Below are 8,713 nucleotides of genomic sequence, written 5' to 3' on the forward strand. Positions count from 1 at the left end.
CCCCAACCAGGGGGTGTAGGCAGAGGAGGAGGCTTAGGTCCTAGGGATGCATGGTGGTGAAGGGGAGCCAGACAGCTTCTTAGAAAGTGGCATGCAGGTGAGCGGAGCTCCCCAGTGATAATTAAGGAACAAAGGTGCCGAGGAGCGTAGGAGCCTGCGCGGGCCTCTGGGGCAGGCAGGCTAATGGGAGCCTGGAGGAGAGGTAATAACAAGCAGAGGAACGGAGCAGACAGCCCGGCGTCGCTACGCCCACACGCCGCCCCCTCGCCCTCCTGCACCAGAACAATAACTGGAGTGCCCAGCTGGCGTGAAAACATATGGATAATACATGGAGTGAGCTTTTTCAGGTACTCCAGTGAGGTTGCTGTGGGGAGAGGGGGCCGATGAGCTGCTGAGCCTGGGAGTGGTGGGAGGTGGGTCAGAGTGCAGTCAGTGGTGGGGACAAAGAACTTGGGTAGGTGGACATTTGCCTGGGATCCCAAAGGCATGGGGTGCCTGGGAGGAGATGCCCTCCACAGACTTAAAGAGAGAACTGTCTCCGCAGCCTTGTCCTGGTGACTCACTCCCAGATACTGGAGGAGGCGAGTGAGGCTGGAGTGCCCACCTGGAGTCAGGAGACCTGGGGTCTGCTTCTGCTTTCGGTGGTAGTGTGACCCTGGGCAAGATTCTTGGCGCCTGAGCTTCCTCAACTGTGGGAAAAAAACAAACCTGTTGCCGACGGGTTGATTCCGACTCATGGCAACCCCATGTGTTTGTTAACAGAGTACAACTGTGCTCCAGAGGGTTTTCTTGGTTGTGATTGAGTGCTTAGCTGCTAACGGACAGGTCAGTGGTTTGACCCACCAGCTGCTCCATGGGAGAAAGACCAGATGATTTGCTCCCGTGAAGATTTCAGTCTAGAAAACTCTATGGGGCAGTTCTACACTATAGGGTTGTTATGAGTTGGCATTGACTCAACAGCACATAGCAACAACAACGTTACAAAAGCAAATCGCCAGGCCTTTCTTCCACAGCACCACTGGGTGGGTTCAAATAGCCCATCTTCTGGTTAGTCGTTTACGCCATCCAGGAACCTCTCACCTGTGGAAATGGAACAATAACATGTACTGCACTGGGTGGATAGGACAGATTAATGGGCTGGTGTATGGAAAAGCCCCCAGCTCAGACCGGATGGAAATCAGAATCTCACCCTGGAGCCACACACCAGGTCAGTCCGATACCCAAGCCTGCGGGAACAAAATCCACTCACAAAGCCACACGCACTATTTGGATCTCCTCCCACCACCACCCCGCCATCCTGCCCCTACGTACACATACTCCCACACCCACCTGTGTGTCACACCTGCGACAGCAGCATCCTACAGACTGCCACAGAGGCATGTCTTCAACGTTCCCTCCCCAGCTGCACCCCACAAAAGAGGCCCACAAAGCACCCAGCACCAAGTCACAATGCAGTGTGCACCCCTGCTAACCACACGGAGACCCCATCAATAAATAGGGAGTGGTGACTATGTATATACTCACGTGTACCCATGTGTGAACACACACACACATATACACTACTACATGGGCCTAAAACTTTGGAAACAGGCTGAGAGACCGTCTAGATCAGCCCCTGCCTCAACCATTCAACACCCTCACAGCAGATGGTAGTCTAGTCATGGGAGATTCCCGGACGCGCACACACACAAGACATGTGTTTGCATGCACATACACCCACCGCTCTGTTTGGCTAGTACGGTTATCGGGCTTCTCCCCTCCACGTCCCTCCTTACTCCAGTCTGACCCAGCATAGTGCTGTCAGATTCATCTTCCTGAGGCTCAGCTTTCCCTGTGTCTCTCCACTGCTCAGACATCTTCTGTGGCTCCCCATTGCCCCCTAAGAGAAAGGGCAAGTGCTTCACCCCGCCATTCCTCCCTCCGGTGCTTTAGTGGCTCCCCCAACTTCACAGGACCCCAGTAACCTTAGAGGACATCAGTGCTATCCCCCAATCCAGTTCTTGAATCCCCTCCACAAGATGTTAGAAAGACTGCCAGTGACAGGAGCTCAGTCTGCTTCAACTTCTGTCGCTTCCTGAGAGTCTTCTGCAGTCTCTCGCCCCATGGTTCTGCCTTCAGCATTCCCTGCCATCACGGCTAGCTGTGTTTCCTGTCTGAGACCTCTTCTTTGCCATGAGACTCTGAGCGCTTGGGCGCAGGTGCCTGAAATAGCATAAGTGCTCAGGAATGGGGTGTCCACTTGAAGGACACACACCCACATGCATATCCACGTCCAGGTAGGCAGGCACTCCTGTGTGCAGGCCTGTCCCCGTGCATTCTGGGTACACACAGAGGCTGCAGTCACTGACACAGGTGGGTATCGGAGATGCCATTTCAGGAGGCCCCATTGGGCTTGCTCTTCACCATGATGTGTTAGCGACCCATTAGCCTCAGACTCAGGGCTCCAGATCCCTTAGTTTCCCATCTCGCTCCAGGGGAGCAGGCACAGCTGAAGGAGGGTTCAGAAGTCCCTTCTCTGCCCTCCTGGAGCCCCCAAGCTGTCACAGCACCAATTAGTTTTGTGATATAATTGCCGCCCCCTCCCACTCCCTAGCCCCCTCCCGACATTATTTTCCTCCATGTTATGGCACACGTCTCCTTCGAGCAGGCGTTTCACTTGCTTACTTTTTTTTTTTTTACCGTAGTTACTTTCTGCCACCTTCTAGAATATGAGCTCTTTGAGGGCAGGGGTTTGGGGCTGTTCTGTTCATTTTCATATCCCTAGTGTCTAGACTAGTACCTGGCACCCGGGGTTCAATAGCTGTAGGACAAATGGATAGAATTGTTTTCTTCTTCCCCTCTTTCCCCATCACTGACCAGACAGCATCAGGAGGGCGGAGCCTGGGCCCTGGCTCTGTCTTCTCAGTGCCCAGAGCAGTGTGGCACACAAAAGGGGAGCTAAGTCCATGTCTGTGGACTGAATGAACAGGGGCCATCAGCAGGTGTCATCTTTCACAGCCCATCCAGAGCCTCCTGAGGCACAGGTGTGGGCAGGGCAGGTAAGGGGATAGAGAGCTGGACACCTAGCTCCCTCGAACCATGCTCAACTCCCCGGCAGCCTCTCTGGCTGATCAAGCTGTGGCCTTGGGGGGTGGGCAGGAGATGGGTCTGGGGTTCATGGCAGGTCTCTCAGGTGTTCTGGAGAAACAGGAGGAGCAAATGGCCATGGCTCAGAGGGCGTGGAGAGAGAGGAGAGCTGCCCACTTGTGTGTACCTCCCAAGAACCGTGGCATCAGTTCCTTTTGGAAACCTAATAGGGTGGCTTTGGCCTCCCTTAGTGCTTAGCCTGTCTGACCCCATTTTCTCCAGCTGAAAAATGGGGCAAATAATCATATCTACTTGTAAGGAACATTACCAGCACCGAGTAAGTACTCACATGTTATCATTGTTGTGATGATATTGATGATGATGAGGAGGAGGACAAAAGTAAATAAGGTGAAACAAAGGCCTCAGCCTCCCACTTCCCAGGCCTGGTGGTTGTCTCGAGCTCCTTTTCTGGCCTGTAAGATAAAGGGAGCAGGATCCAGGAGGCTGGGCCTTTGTGGGGGGCTGAAGGCTAGATGGAAACTCAGGACCCAGAGAAGAGCGCGCCAGGCCAGTGGGAGGTAAGGCCCAAAGAGGGAGTCCATGGGAGAAAGAAGAGACAGAAGGTCCTAGTTCCCTTGTTGCTATGCATCTAGGCAATGGGGGCAGGGAGGGCAGAGGATGGTCACAGCAATCCTCCCTTAGCTGAAGCCTAGCAAGGCCCTGCTACTGTTTTGGACGTGTCCTCGTTGCTGTGAGCTCCACCAGCTCTAGGCAGAGAACATTCTTGTCCTGGAGGTCCCAGGGATAGTGAGAGAGCACATGGGAAAAAGAGTCAGGAGACCCAAACTCTAGTCTGGGCCCTGCCTCTAACTCACCTCAGGGCAAGTCACTCCCCTTCTGGAACCTCAGTTTTCTCCTCTGTCAAATGGGAGGTTTGGACTAGGTGGTTCTAACACTACTCTGACAGACAGGCTGTGGTTCTTTAGGGAAAGTGAGGTGAAGCACACCAGCCCAGTGCCTGGCATGTATGCAGTAGGTGCTCAATAAATATTGGAGTTCCCACACGCTTTAAACTGTCCTCTGGGAAGAGAGAAGGGGGGCTCCCCTCACGCTGCTCCTGCCCCCACTTCTGCCAACAAGGAAGTCCTCTTCCAGGGAGCCAGAGACTATGATTAAGGTGTCAGTCAGCCTCCTCTGCTAGCCTCTACCTCTTCCCAGCCCAGCCTTCCCCCTCCACCCCCACCTTGGCTACCTCCCAGCATTCTTCCCTCCTTCCCTCCCCCTATAGGCTTGAGGGGTTTCAAAGCCCCATTGTCCTGCCACCGAGTGTGAGAACTGAGCTCCTCTCCCCACATGGAGGCTCCATGCCCTTCCACTGAGGCCCCTCCCAACTCTCAGAGTCCGCATTCATCCCTGCCCACAAGAAGGTCCCAATCAGTGGGGAAGATATCCTACAATCCTCTCTGTATGGTGGAAGAACTGCTTTAATAGGTGCCTTCCAAACAGAGTGGGGACATGTGGAAGGGCACCCATCTGCCTGCTGGGGCCAAGGGAGAGCATCTTTGGGCTGAGACTTTAAGTGTAAGTTGGCGTTTGCCCGTTGTACAGTGGTGGGAGAATGAGAGGTCGTTTCAGGTACAGTGTTGACACAGCAGATGTGAGTCTGCGTGTTCTGGGCAACACCATGGTGCAGAAGTGGGCAGAGACCACGCCTTGGAGGCCTTTATGAGCCATGCTGAGGAGTCCGAAGAGTTGTCCAGCAGGAAATGGGGAACAGACCACCCCTAAATTTTGTGGGGCTTAGGGCAAGAGTACAAATGCAGGCCCACAAATTGAGATAACAAATTGCTAAAAAAAAAAAATGCTCTTTCTTCCTTCCTTGGCAATATGCCTTCAGAACAACACTGAAAAATATCCATAAAGCTATGTTTTTTATGTGGCCGAATTTTTATGTGACTAAAGTACTCAAAATTAACTAGTAAAATACAGATTACAACCAATGAGCATCAAAATCGTGTATTAAAATGATTTAAGTAAACCTACATTTTTAATTTGTAATTTTGTAAATGTAATTAAATATTAAGAAATATTTTTATAGAATACAATGCTTTGTAATTCCAACGTTGAGTGTCCATCAAATTGCCAATATAAAGATTCACTATCAAATTTCATGTACGTTACATTTAGACCTACATGTATACAAATTAAAAGTTACATAGATTACTTAGAGCAAAATGTTTCTCGCCTGCAACCTGCATCTATTTTGAATACTATGCTAATTTGTGAGTACCTCTGGAACTTGAAAAGAAGCAAGAATACATGTCGTTATTGAGAAATTTTGTTATGCAAGCATCCAGGGCATTATTCTTTAATAAAGTGTTTTTTTAAAAATAACCTATTGCATGTATGCTATCTGAAAGAAATGATTTAACAAATATATCAATTTATTTTTTATTTCACCTAAGCACTTCTATAATGTCCTACAATGTTCTACAATGTTGGTAGTGACTACACCTCTCAGGGCATCCAGAAACAGTTGCTTTTTGTTTCAAGAACTTAGAGCAGGAAGCACTGCTCAGCAATGAGTACAAGGTGGAGGACATGCTGGGGCCAGGGAGGAGTACCCAGCCCCGGAAGTCATTCTCAAGCAGGGCCTGCTTGGTATGGGACCATGTGCCTGGAGGCATCAGGCTGGATGAGATAACCTCACAGGGAACCCTTCCAACTCCAGGCTCTTTGCCCTGATCCCAAAGGCTAACTCCACCCGCGTCCTCCACACTCCACCATGTCTATACGTGGCAGCCCTTGCAGATGGTTATCTCCCCTCCCCTCACCCCACTGCCTCCAGCCCGGCCCCGCCTGTCCATCTGCCAACAGCCCCACTCCTGGCCTTTCATCTTGTGCCACTGCAGCCGGCCGCGGTGCTGCAATCCCCCGCCCCCTCCTACCTGGCCTGCCCAGCTCTGCAGTCTCTCTCAGGGCTTGGGCCCCACTGGGGCCGAGAGACTGAGTCCCCCAGGACTTTAGCTTCCTTCTGCAGACCTTGCCCAGGGTGGTCACGGACCCCTCCTCACCCTGTAAACACACGCACCCATCCGTATACCTTCCCAGAGTCATATGAGCACATGCCCCGAGCCACAGCCCCATTGTCCTTTCCTCCCTGGGCAAGCTTCCCTCCACCAAGGCTCCTTCCACCGCCATCCCCAAGACCTCCTCCCATCTCCAGAACCCTTTCCCTGCCTTGTTCCCTGTGCTTGAAGGTCCAGACAGCAACAAGGAGGCAATGAGACCACAGGAGGCAGGAGAAGGATCCACAATTGGAGGAACAGACGTTGCCAGTGAGAGCTGCCATTTTCTTCTCCTGAACGGTCTTCTTTTCCTGGTGCTGGCAGAAGCAGGCACAGCTCTGAGGGAGGAGTGTGGATGAGTTGACCTACGGCAGGTCAGGATGATCAGCATCTCAGGGGATAGGTTGAGGGCATGTGACCACCACTGCCACCACAGACATTGACCCCCCTTCCACCCAGTCCCACTCCTGGACATTGAGGGAAAGTGTGGGGTGAGACCCAACTGTCATTGTTGGGGAAGAAGGAGCAAGATCAGTTCTCTGTGACCTTTGTGGGTGGCAGCAGCCTGCCCAGGAGGCTGAGGAGGAAGCATAAGATGTTTTGATGGGGCTGGTGGGCTGAAGCAGTAGCTCAAAGTTGCCCTCTAGAGCTTGCTGTGGAAGGAGGTATGGGTGAGGCAGGAAAGGCCGGGATAGAGCCTCCTTCTCTGGCTGGGGGTAAGGTGAGGCCAAGGCATATCTTGTCTATCCCCCTGCCTCCAGCAGAGGAGGGCAGAGGCTATGTCCAGAAGCCCCCTGTCATGGGCACCCTTGGGCACAGACAGATGGACCTAGCCTGAGCTCTGCTGGCCACAGTCAGCCAGGGGCCAGGACAGGCTGGGAGGCCCCCCAGGGCAGACACTGAGTCTTCTGTATCTTCCCACCTGCTCCACCACAGTGTTGGGGTCAGTGCCCACTGCCAGTTACATCCAGGGGACTCTCTTGATGCCCTGGCTCCTTCGGTCACCCGTTAACATCTTCATTCTCAGCCCGGTTGCCGAGTGCCTACTGCCTTCCAGGAGCTGTGCCGGGAGTGAGTGGGCACTGGGAGTGTTGTCATTTCACCCAACTGTTAGCACAGTGGGAAACAAAGATGTTGATGGACAGTCAGAGGAGGGGGCACTCCTGGAGGCTGGGAGCTCCCTGAGCCTGCCCAGAGGAAGCCTGGTTCGAGAACAACAGGATCAGGGAGGAAAGTGGTCATTGCAGTAGGGGAGAGGGGTAGGCAAGAACAACTGTCATCAAGCCACACAGACGGGCTGGCGGCCAGAGCTCAAGACCCACTGTCCGGTGAAAGGGGCAGAAGAGAGGGCACACGTGCGTACACGTGTATATGTGCATAGAGGAGGCTGAAGAATGTGCACCACAGGGAGTCCAATGGCCATCCCTGGGGGGCATGTATGCGGGAGGAAGTGAAGGCAATCTACATTTTACTGTTTATTTTCCTGCTCGGTTGAATCTCATATGAGAATGTACGCATATATTACTTGTGGAATTAAAAATATAATCAGTGGTGAAATCTGAGTAAAGGGTTTAGTTAATAGTAATGTACCCATGTTAGTTTCTTAGCTGTGACAAATGTGCCCTGGTGATGTAGGATGTTAACAGTAGGGGAAACTTGGTGAGGGGTATATGGGAGCTCTCTGTTTTATCGTTGCAACTTTTCTGTACATCTATTTTACTCTAAAACAAAAAGTTTATTTAAAAAAATATAGTATTTTAGAGCTAGATACAGGATGGCTGTACAACATCGTGAATGTACTCAATGCCACTGAATTGTGTACTTCCAAATGGTTAATTTGATATGTGAATAAAAAAATAGAAAATACACGCACACACAAAATACTATGCCTCACTCAGCACAGTTAGTCCATTTGGCTACCCTACCACACTGCTGGGAGGGGAGCAGACCAACTGCAGGATCGGGTAGAGAGCACAGCTGGATGGGGAAGGCCCCAGTACTCAACCAGGGGACACCGGGAGTCATGGAAGGTTTGTGAATGGGATTGTGTTCTAACGGGTCAAGGAAGTTAATGGCAAGTCAGACAGATGACCAGGCAATCCAGTACGGTGTGATGGGGTTGTGTTGGCAAAATGTGGGAGCAGTGGGAGCTTGGAGGAGGGGACCCTGACCTAGATTTGGGGGGAGCTAACATCTCCTGCCTGAAGGGTGTGTAGAAGACAGACAAGGTAGAAGGGAGGAGGGTTTTCTAAATAGAGGGCCTGCACAGGGCCCCTTCTGGAAGTTCAGGGCCACAATGGACAAGCCACGGAGCTTGGAGTCAGGCAGACCTGCTGGGAGTCCAGACTCCTTACTCATTGTGTCCTTGAGCAAGTCACTTCAACTCTCAGGGCCTCAGTTTCCTCATCCATAAAATGGAGATTATCGTTCTGTCTACCCTGCCTGCCTCCCAGAGTTGTTGTAAGTGTCACATGAGACAATGATCATGAAAAGGCCCGGCGTGGGCCAGAATCACCCCGGAAAGATGAACGCCGAATCCATGGGGGAGTTGAATGGCGGGCACATGCTCTGCCAGCACC

This window comes from Trichechus manatus, unplaced genomic scaffold (assembly GCF_000243295.1).
Source record: "Trichechus manatus latirostris isolate Lorelei unplaced genomic scaffold, TriManLat1.0 scaffold00054, whole genome shotgun sequence".
In the NCBI taxonomy this organism is placed as follows: domain Eukaryota; kingdom Metazoa; phylum Chordata; class Mammalia; order Sirenia; family Trichechidae; genus Trichechus; species Trichechus manatus.